Genomic DNA, 8,873 nt, shown 5'->3' with positions numbered 1-8,873 from the left:
ATCATGGAGGATCTCGCTGTGATTTGTGTCAGAAAGTGTTTTGCCTATGTTTTCCTCTAGGAGTTTTTTTTTTTTTTCATTTATTTTTATTAGTTGGAGGCTAATTACTTCGCAACATTGCAGTGGGTTTTGTCATACATTGACATTAATCAGCCATGGACTTACATGTATTCCCCATCCCTATCCCCCCTCCCACCTCCCTCTCCACCCGATTCCTCTGGGTCTTCCCAGTGCACCAGGCCTGAGCACTTGTCTCATGCATCCAACCTGGGCTGGTGATCTGTTTCACTATAGATAATATACATGCTGTTCTCTCGAAACATCCCACCCTCGCCTTCTCCACAAAGTTCCAAAAGTCTGTTCTGTATTTCTGTGTCTCTTTGTCTGTTTTGCATATAGGGTTATCGTTACCATCTTTCTAAATTCCATATATATGTGTTAGTATGCTGTAATGTTCTTTATCTTTCTGGCTTACTTCACTCTGTATAATGGGCTCCAGTTTCATCCATCTCATTAGGACTGACTCAAATGAATTCTTTTTAATGGCTGAGTAATATTCCATGGTGTATATGTACCACAGCTTCCTTATCCATTCATCTGCTGATGGGCATCTAGGTTGCTTCCATGTCCTGGCTATTATAAACAGTGCTGCGATGAACATTGGGGTGCACGTGTCTCTTTCAGATCTGGTTTCCTCAGTGTGTATGCCCAGAAGTGGGATTGCTGGGTCATATGGCAGTTCTATTTCCAGTTTTTTAAGAAATCTCCACACTGTTCTTCCATAGTGGCTGTACTAGCTTGCATTCCCACCAACAGTGTAAGAGGGTTCCCTTTTCTCCACACCCTCTTCAGCATTTATTGCTTGTAGCCTTTTGGATAGCAGCCATCCTGACTGGCATGTAATGGTACCTCATTGTGGTTTTGATTTGCATTTCTCTGATAATGAGTGATGTTGAGCATCTTTTCATGTGTTTGTTAGCCATCTGTATGTCTTCTTTGGAGAAATGTCTGTTTAGTTCTTTGGCCCATTTTTTGATTGGGTCATTTATTTTTCTGGAATTGAGCTTCAGGAGTTGCTTGTATATTTTTGAGATTAATCCTTTGTCTGTTTCTTCATTTGCTATTATTTTCTCCCAATCTGAGGGCTGTCTTTTCACCTTACTTATAGTTTCCTTTGTTGTGCAAAAGCTTTTAAGTTTCATTAGGTCCCATTTGTTTAGTTTTGCTTTTATTTCCAATATTCTGGAGGTGGGTCATAGAGGATCTTGCTGTGATTTATGTCGGAGAGTGTTTTGCCTATGTTCTCCTCTAGGAGTTTTATAGTTTCTGGTCTTACATTTAGGTCTTTAATCCATTTTGAGTTTATTTTTGTGTATGGTGTTAGAAAGTGTTCTAGTTTCATTCTTTTACAAGTGGTTGACCAGTTTTCCCAGCACCACTTGTTAAAGAGGTTGTCTTTTTTCCATTGTATATCCTTGCCTCCTTTGTCAAAGATAAGGTGTCCATAGGTTCGTGGATTTATCTCTGGGCTTTCTATTCTGTTCCATTGATCTATATTTCTGTCTTTGTGCCAGTACCATACTGTGTTGATGACTGTGGCTTTGTAGTATAGTCTGAAGTCAGGCAGGTTGATTCCTCCAGTTCCATTCTTCTTTCTCAAGATTACTTTGGCTATTCGAGGTTTTTTGTATTTCCATACAAATTGTGAAATTATTTGTTCTAGTTCTGTGAAGAATACCGTTGGTAGCTTGATAGGGATTGCATTGAATCTATAGATTGCTTTGGGTAGAATAGCCATTTTGACAATATTGATTCTTCCAATCCATGAACACGGTATGTTTCTCCATCTGTTTGTGTCCTCTTTGATTTCTTTCATCAGTGTTTTATAGTTTTCTATGTATAGGTCTTTTGTTTCTTTAGGTAGATATACTCCTAAGTATTTTATTCTTTTTGTTGCATTGGTGAATGGTATTGTTTCCTTAATTTCTCTTTCTGTCTTATCATTGTTAGTGTATAGGAATGCAAGGGATTTCTGAGTGTTAATTTTATATCCTGCAACTTTACTATATTCATTGATTAGCTCTAGTAATTTTCTGGTAGAGTCTTTAGGGTTTTCTATGTAGAGGATCATGTCATCTGCAAACAGCGAGAGTTTCACTTCTTCTTTTCCTATCTGGATTCCTTTTACTTCTTTTTCTGTTCTGATTGCTGTGGCCAAAACTTCCAAAACTATGTTGAATAGTAGTGGTGAGAGTGGACACCCTTATCTTGTTCCTGATTTCAGGGGAAATGCTTTCAATTTTTCTCCATTGAGGGTAATGCTTGCTGTGGGTTTGTCATATATAGCTTTTATTATGTTGAGGTATGTTCCTTCTATTCCTGCTTTCTGGAGAGTTTTAATCATAAATGAGTGTTGAATTTTGTCAAAGGCTCTTTCTGTATCTATTGAGATAATCATATGGTTTTTATCTTTCAATTTGTTAATGTGGTGTATTACATTGATTGATTTGTGGATATTAAAGAATCCTTGCATTCCTGGGATAAAGCCCACTTGGTCGTGGTGTATGATTTTTTTAATATGTTATTGGATTTTGTTCACTAGAATTTTATTAAGGATTTTTGCATCTATCTTCTCCTCTAGGAGTTGTATAGTTTCTGGTCTTACATTTATATCTTTAATCCATTTGAGTTTATTTTTGTGCATGGTCTTAAAAAGTTTTCTAGTTTCACTCTTTTACAGGTGGTTGACCAGTTTTCCCAGCACCACTTGCCTTTTTTCCATTGCATATTCTTGTCTACTTTGTCAAAGATAAGGTGTCCATAGGTGCATGGATTTATCTCTGGGCTTTCTATTTTGTTCCATTGATCTTATTTCTGTCTTTGTCCCATTACAATACCATCTTGATGACTATAGCTTTGTAATGTAGTCTGAGGTCAGGCAGGTTGATTCTTCCAGTTCCATTCTTCTTTCTCAAGATTGCTTTGGGTATTTGAGGTTTTTTGTATTTCTATACAAAGTGTGAAATTATTTGTTCTAGTTCTGTTAAAAATGCTGTTGGTGGCTTGATAGGGATTGCATTGAATCTGTAAATTGCTTTGTGTAGTATACTCATTTTCACTATATTGATTCTTCCAATTCATGAACATGGTATATTTTGCCATCTATTTGTGTCATCTTTGATTTCTTTCATCAGTGTTTTACAGTTTTCTATAATACAGGTCTTTTGTTTATTTAGGTAGATTTATTCCTAAGTATTTTATTCTTTTTGTCATAATGGTGAATAGGATTGTTTCCTTACTTTCTCTTTCTTTTTTCTCATTGTTAATGTATAGGAATGCAAGGGATTTCTGTGTGTTAATTTTATATCCTGCAACTTTTCTATATTCATTGATTAGTTCTAGTAATTTTCTGGTGGTATCTTTAGGGTTTTCTATGTAGAGGATCATGCCATCTGCAAACAGGAGAATTTTACTTTTTTTTCCCCCCCAATCTAGACTTCTTTTATTTCTTTTTCTTCTTTGATGGCTGTGGCTAAAACTTCCAAAACTATGTTGATTAGTAGTAGTAAGAGTGGGCACCCTTGTCTTGTTCCTGACTTTGGGGGAAATGTTTTCAATTTTTCACTTTGAGGATAATATTTGCTATGGGTTTATAATATATAGCTTTTATTATGTTGAGATATGTTCCTTCTATGCCTGCTTTCTGGAGAGTTCTTATCATAAATTGGTGTTGAATTTTGTCACCTGCATCTATTGAGATAATCATATGGCTGTTATCTTTCAAATAGTTAATGTAGTGTATCACATTGATTGATTTGTGGACATTGAAGAATACTTGCATCCCTACTATAAAGCCCTCTTGGTCATGATGTATGATCTTTTTAATATGCTGTTGGATTCTATTTGCTAGAATTTTGTTGAGGATTTTTGCACCTATGTTCATCATTTTGCATCTGTGTTCATTTGGCTTGTATTTTTCCTTTTTTGTGGCATCTTTGCTTGGTTTTGGTATTAGGGTGATGGTGGACTCATAGAATGAGTTTGGGAGTTTACCTTCCTCTACAATTATTTGGAAGAGTTTGAATAGGATAGGTGTTAACTCTTCTCTGAAATTTTGGTAGAATTCACCTGTGAAGCCATCTTGTCCTGAGCTTTTGCTTGTTGGAAGATTTTTTATTACAGTTTTTATTTCCAAACTTGTAATGGGTCTGATAAGATTTTCTGTTTCTTCCTGGTTCAGTTTTGGAAGATTACACTTTTCTAAGAATTCGTCCACTTCTTCCAAACTGTCCATTTTATTGGCATATAGTTGTTGATAATAGTCTTTTATGATCCTTTGTATTTCTGTGTTGTCTGTTGTGATTTCTCCCTTTTCATTTCTAATTTTATTGATTTGATTCTTCTCCTTTTTTTTTCTTGAGGAGTCTGCCTAATGGCTTATCTATTCTGTCTATCTCCTCAAAGAACCAGCTTTTAGTTTTTGTTGATTTTTGCTATAGTCTCCTTTGTTTCTTTTTCAATTATTTCTGCTCTAATTTTCATGATTTCTTCCCTTCTGCTAACTCTGGGTTTCTTCCTTTCTTTTTCTAGTTGCTTTAGGTGTAAAGTTACAGTGTTTATTTGATGTTTCTCTTGCTTCTTGAGGTAAGCTTGTGTTGCTATGAACCTTCCCCTTAGCACTGCTTTTACTTAATCCCATAGGTTTTGGGCTGTCATGTTTTACTTTAATTTGTTTCTCTGCATATTTTGATTTCCTATGTGATTTCCTCCGTTATTTGTTGGTTATTCAGAAACGTGCTATTTAGCGTCCATATGTTTGCATTTCTAATAGGTTTTTCCCCTGTATCTGACATCTAATCTTACTGCATTGTGATCAGAAAAGATGCTTGAAATGATTTCAATCGTTTTGAATTTACCAAGGCTAGATTTATGGCCCAGGATGTGATCTATCCTGGAGAATGTTCCACGTGCACTTGAGGAAAAGGTGAAATTCATTGTTTTGGGGTGAAATATCTAATAGATATCAACTAGGACTAATTGGTCCATTTAAAGTTTGTGTTTCCTTGCTAATTTTCTGTTTGGTTGATATATCTGTAGGTGTGAGTGGGGTATTAAAAAGTCTCCCACTATTATTGTGTTACTGTTAATTTCCCCTTTCATACTTGTTAGCATTTGACTCACGTGTTGAGGTGCCCCTATCTTGGATGCATATATATTTATAATTGTTATATCTTCTTCTTGGATTGATCCTTTGATCATTACGTAGTGTCCTTCTTTGTCTCTTTCCATTACCTTTATTTCAAAGTCTATGTTATCTGATATGAATATTTCTACTCCTGCTTTCTTTTGGTCTGGAACCTTGTCATTTTCCTGATCTTAGAGGCAATGATTTCAATTTTTCACCATGAAAAATGTTTGCAGTGGGTTTGTTGCATATGACCTTTATTAAATTGAAGTAGGCTAACTCTATGCCCACTTCCTGGAGATTTTTTATTTTTATCATAAATGGGCAGTGAATTTTGTCAAAATCTTTTTCTGTGTCTATTGAGATGATCATTTGCTTTTATCTTTCAATTTTTTAACATGGTGTATCACATTGATTAATTTGCATATATTATAGAATCCCAGCATCCCTTGGATAAACCCAACTTCATCATGGTATATGATTCTTTTAATGTGTTTTTAGATTTTGTTTGCTTTCATTTTGTTAAGGATGTCTTTAACTATGTTCATCAGTGGCATTGGCCTGCAATTTTCTTCTTTTCTTTCTTTTTTTTTAAACAATATATTTGTCTTATTTTGATATCAATATCATGGTGGTCTCATAGGATGAGTTTGGGAGTGTTCCTTCTTCCTCTGTAATTTTTTGGAAGAGCTTGAGAAGAATAAGTGTTAGCTCCTTTCTAAATTTGATAGAATTTGCCTGTGAAGCTATCTGGCCCAGGGCTTTAATTTTTTGGATTATTTTTAATCACAGTTTTGATTTCAATGCTAGTGAGTAGTCCGTTCATATTTTTTTTTTTTTTTTTACTGTTTCCTCATTCACTCTTGGAAAGCTACACTTTTCTAAAAATTTTTCCATTTCTTCCAGGTTTTGGATTTTATTGGCATATAATTGCATGTAGCAGTGTCTTAGGATTCTTAGTATTTCTACAGTGTCTGCTGTAAATTCTTCTTTTTTTAAAATTTTTAATTTTGTCGATTTCAGTCTTCTCTCTTTTATCTTGATGAATCTGGCTAATGGTTTGCCAATTTTGTTTATCTTTTCCAAAAATGTGCATTTAGTTTTTTACTTAATTGATTTCTACCCTCATAGTGTAGTAAAAAAAGATGCTTGATACAGTTTCAATTGTCTTAAATTTATGAAGGCTCGTTTCATTACCCAAGATGTGATCTATCCTGGAGAATATTTTGTTTGCACTTAAGGACACATATTCTGTTGCTTTTGGATTGAATGTCTTATAAATATCAATAAAGTCTATCAGTTCCAATGTGTCATTTATGACCTACATTTCCTTATTAAATTTTTTTTGTCTAGATCATTTGTACATTTTGTAACTCAGGTGTTAAAGTCCTATTGTTGTGTTACTGTTGCTTTCCTTTTGTATGACTATTAGCATTTTCCTCTTGTATTGAGGTGTTACTATATTTGATGCATAAATATTTATCACTGTTATGTCTTCTTTGATTGATTCCTTGTTCATTAGGTAGTGTCTTTCCTTGTCTCTTTTAATACCCTTTATTTAAAAGTCTATTTTATCTGATATGAATATTACTACTCCAGCTTTCTTTTGATTTCCATTTACATGGAATATTTCTTTCATTTCTTCATTTTCAGCTTTATGTGTCCCTGGGTCTCTTGTAGATCGCATATACATGGGTCTTGTTTTCATGTCCATTCAGCCCATCTATGTATTTTGGTTGGAGCATTTAATCCATTAAATTAAAGTAATTATTGATACATATATGTTTCTATTAGCATTTTCTTAATCGTTGCATGTGTGTTTGTGTGTGTGTGTTTAAGTCTTTTTCTTCTATTGTGTTTTCTGCCTAGAAAAATTCCTTTAGTATTTTTTGTAGAACCAGTTTGGTGGTACAGAATTCTCCTAAAATTTCCTTATCTGTAAAGCTTGCTTTTATTCTGGGTGTAAAAATTTTGGTTGCAGTTACTTTTTTTCTTTCATTGCTTTATATAGATCCTGTCACTCCCTTATGGCCTGTAGAGTTTCTGCTATAAGATCAGCTATTCATCTTATGGGGATTCCCTTCCATGTTACTTGTTTCTTTACTCTTGCTACTTTTAATATTTTTAGTTATGTTTATTTTTTGTTAAAGTAATATATAGATATATATGGGAATATTTATGTATATATACAGGCATGTTTCACCTTTGATTTATCTTGTATGGGGCTCTCTGAGCTTGCTTTACTTGATTATTTCCTTTCCCACAAACGGGAATTTTAGACAATGAAGTGAAAGTGAAAGTCACTCAGTGCTGTCTGACTCTTTGTGACCCCTGTAGTCCATGGACCTCTCCAGGCTAGAATACTGGAGTGGGTAACCTTTCCCTTCTCCAGGGTTCTTCCTAACCCAGGGATCAAACCCAGGTCTGCCACATTGCAGGCAGATTCTTTACCAACTGGGCCACAGGGGAAGCCCAAGAATACCAGAGTGGATAGCCTATCCCTTCTCCAGTGGATTTTCCCAACCCAGGAATTGAACCAGAGTCTCTTGCATTGCAGGTGGATTCTTTACCAACTGAACTAATCTCTTCAAATATTTTCCCAGGTTCTTTCTCTTTCTCTACTTCTTTTTGGAGACATATAATTCAAATGCTGATGTTTTTAATATTATCCTAGAGTTCTCTGAGAATGTCCTAGATTTTCACTCTTGTTTATTTAGTCTACTTTTCAGTAGCTATTTCCACCATTCTATTTTCCAGCTCACTTATCTGCTCTTCTTCCTCAGTTATTCTGCTATCAATTTCTTCTAAATACGTTTAATATTAGTTATTGTACTTTTCATCATTGTTCATTTATTCTTCATTTCTTTTAGGTCTTTATTAAATGTTTCTTGCATTTTTTCCATTTTATTTATGAGCTTTTTGGTCACCTTTACTATTAACACCCTGAATCATTTATCAGGTATATTTCCTAATTCCTTTTCATTTATTTGGTTTTGTGAGTTTTTACCTTGCTCCTTCATCTGCACAATATTGCTCTTTTCATTTTGTCTGATTTTCTGTGTTTCAGGTTTTCTTTCCCCAGGTTTCAGGGTTATAGCTGTTCCTGCTTCTGTTCTCTACGCCTGTTGGGTGAGGCCAGCCCAGCAGCTTGTGCAAACTCTATGGTTGGAAGGACTGCTGCCTGTATTCTGGTGGGTAGACCTGAGTATTTTCCTTCTGGTAGGCAGGGCCATGTCTGGTGGTGGGCTTTGCAGTGTCTGGGGGTTGAGTACAACTTTAGGCAGCCTTTTGGCTGTTACTTGGGATTGTGTTTCTGTCTTGCTTGTTGTTTGGTGTGGTGTCCTATGCTAGGGTCTGCAGGCAGTTGGGTGGAGCTGGGTCTTGGATTCAGTTGGAGACCTTTATTGGAGGTCTCATCTCTTAATATTCTCTCAGGCCAGGAATTCTCTGGTGGTCCAGTATCCTGAACTCGGTGCTCCTACCACAGAGGCTCAGGCCTGACTTCTGGTTGGAGAACTAAGACCTCACAAGCTGTTCCCTGGCAGTAAATGGTATTAAACACACACACACACACACACAGATACAAAACAGATATAATCTAAAAATAAAACGAGACAAACAGAAACAGGAACAAAGCAACATACACCCCCCACTCCAACCCCCCCACACACATAAAGGAAACCAAATC

The sequence above is a fragment of the Cervus canadensis genome, chromosome 9 (assembly GCF_019320065.1).
Source record: "Cervus canadensis isolate Bull #8, Minnesota chromosome 9, ASM1932006v1, whole genome shotgun sequence".
Classification (NCBI taxonomy): domain Eukaryota; kingdom Metazoa; phylum Chordata; class Mammalia; order Artiodactyla; family Cervidae; genus Cervus; species Cervus canadensis.
This window is presented reverse-complemented; position numbering follows the sequence as displayed.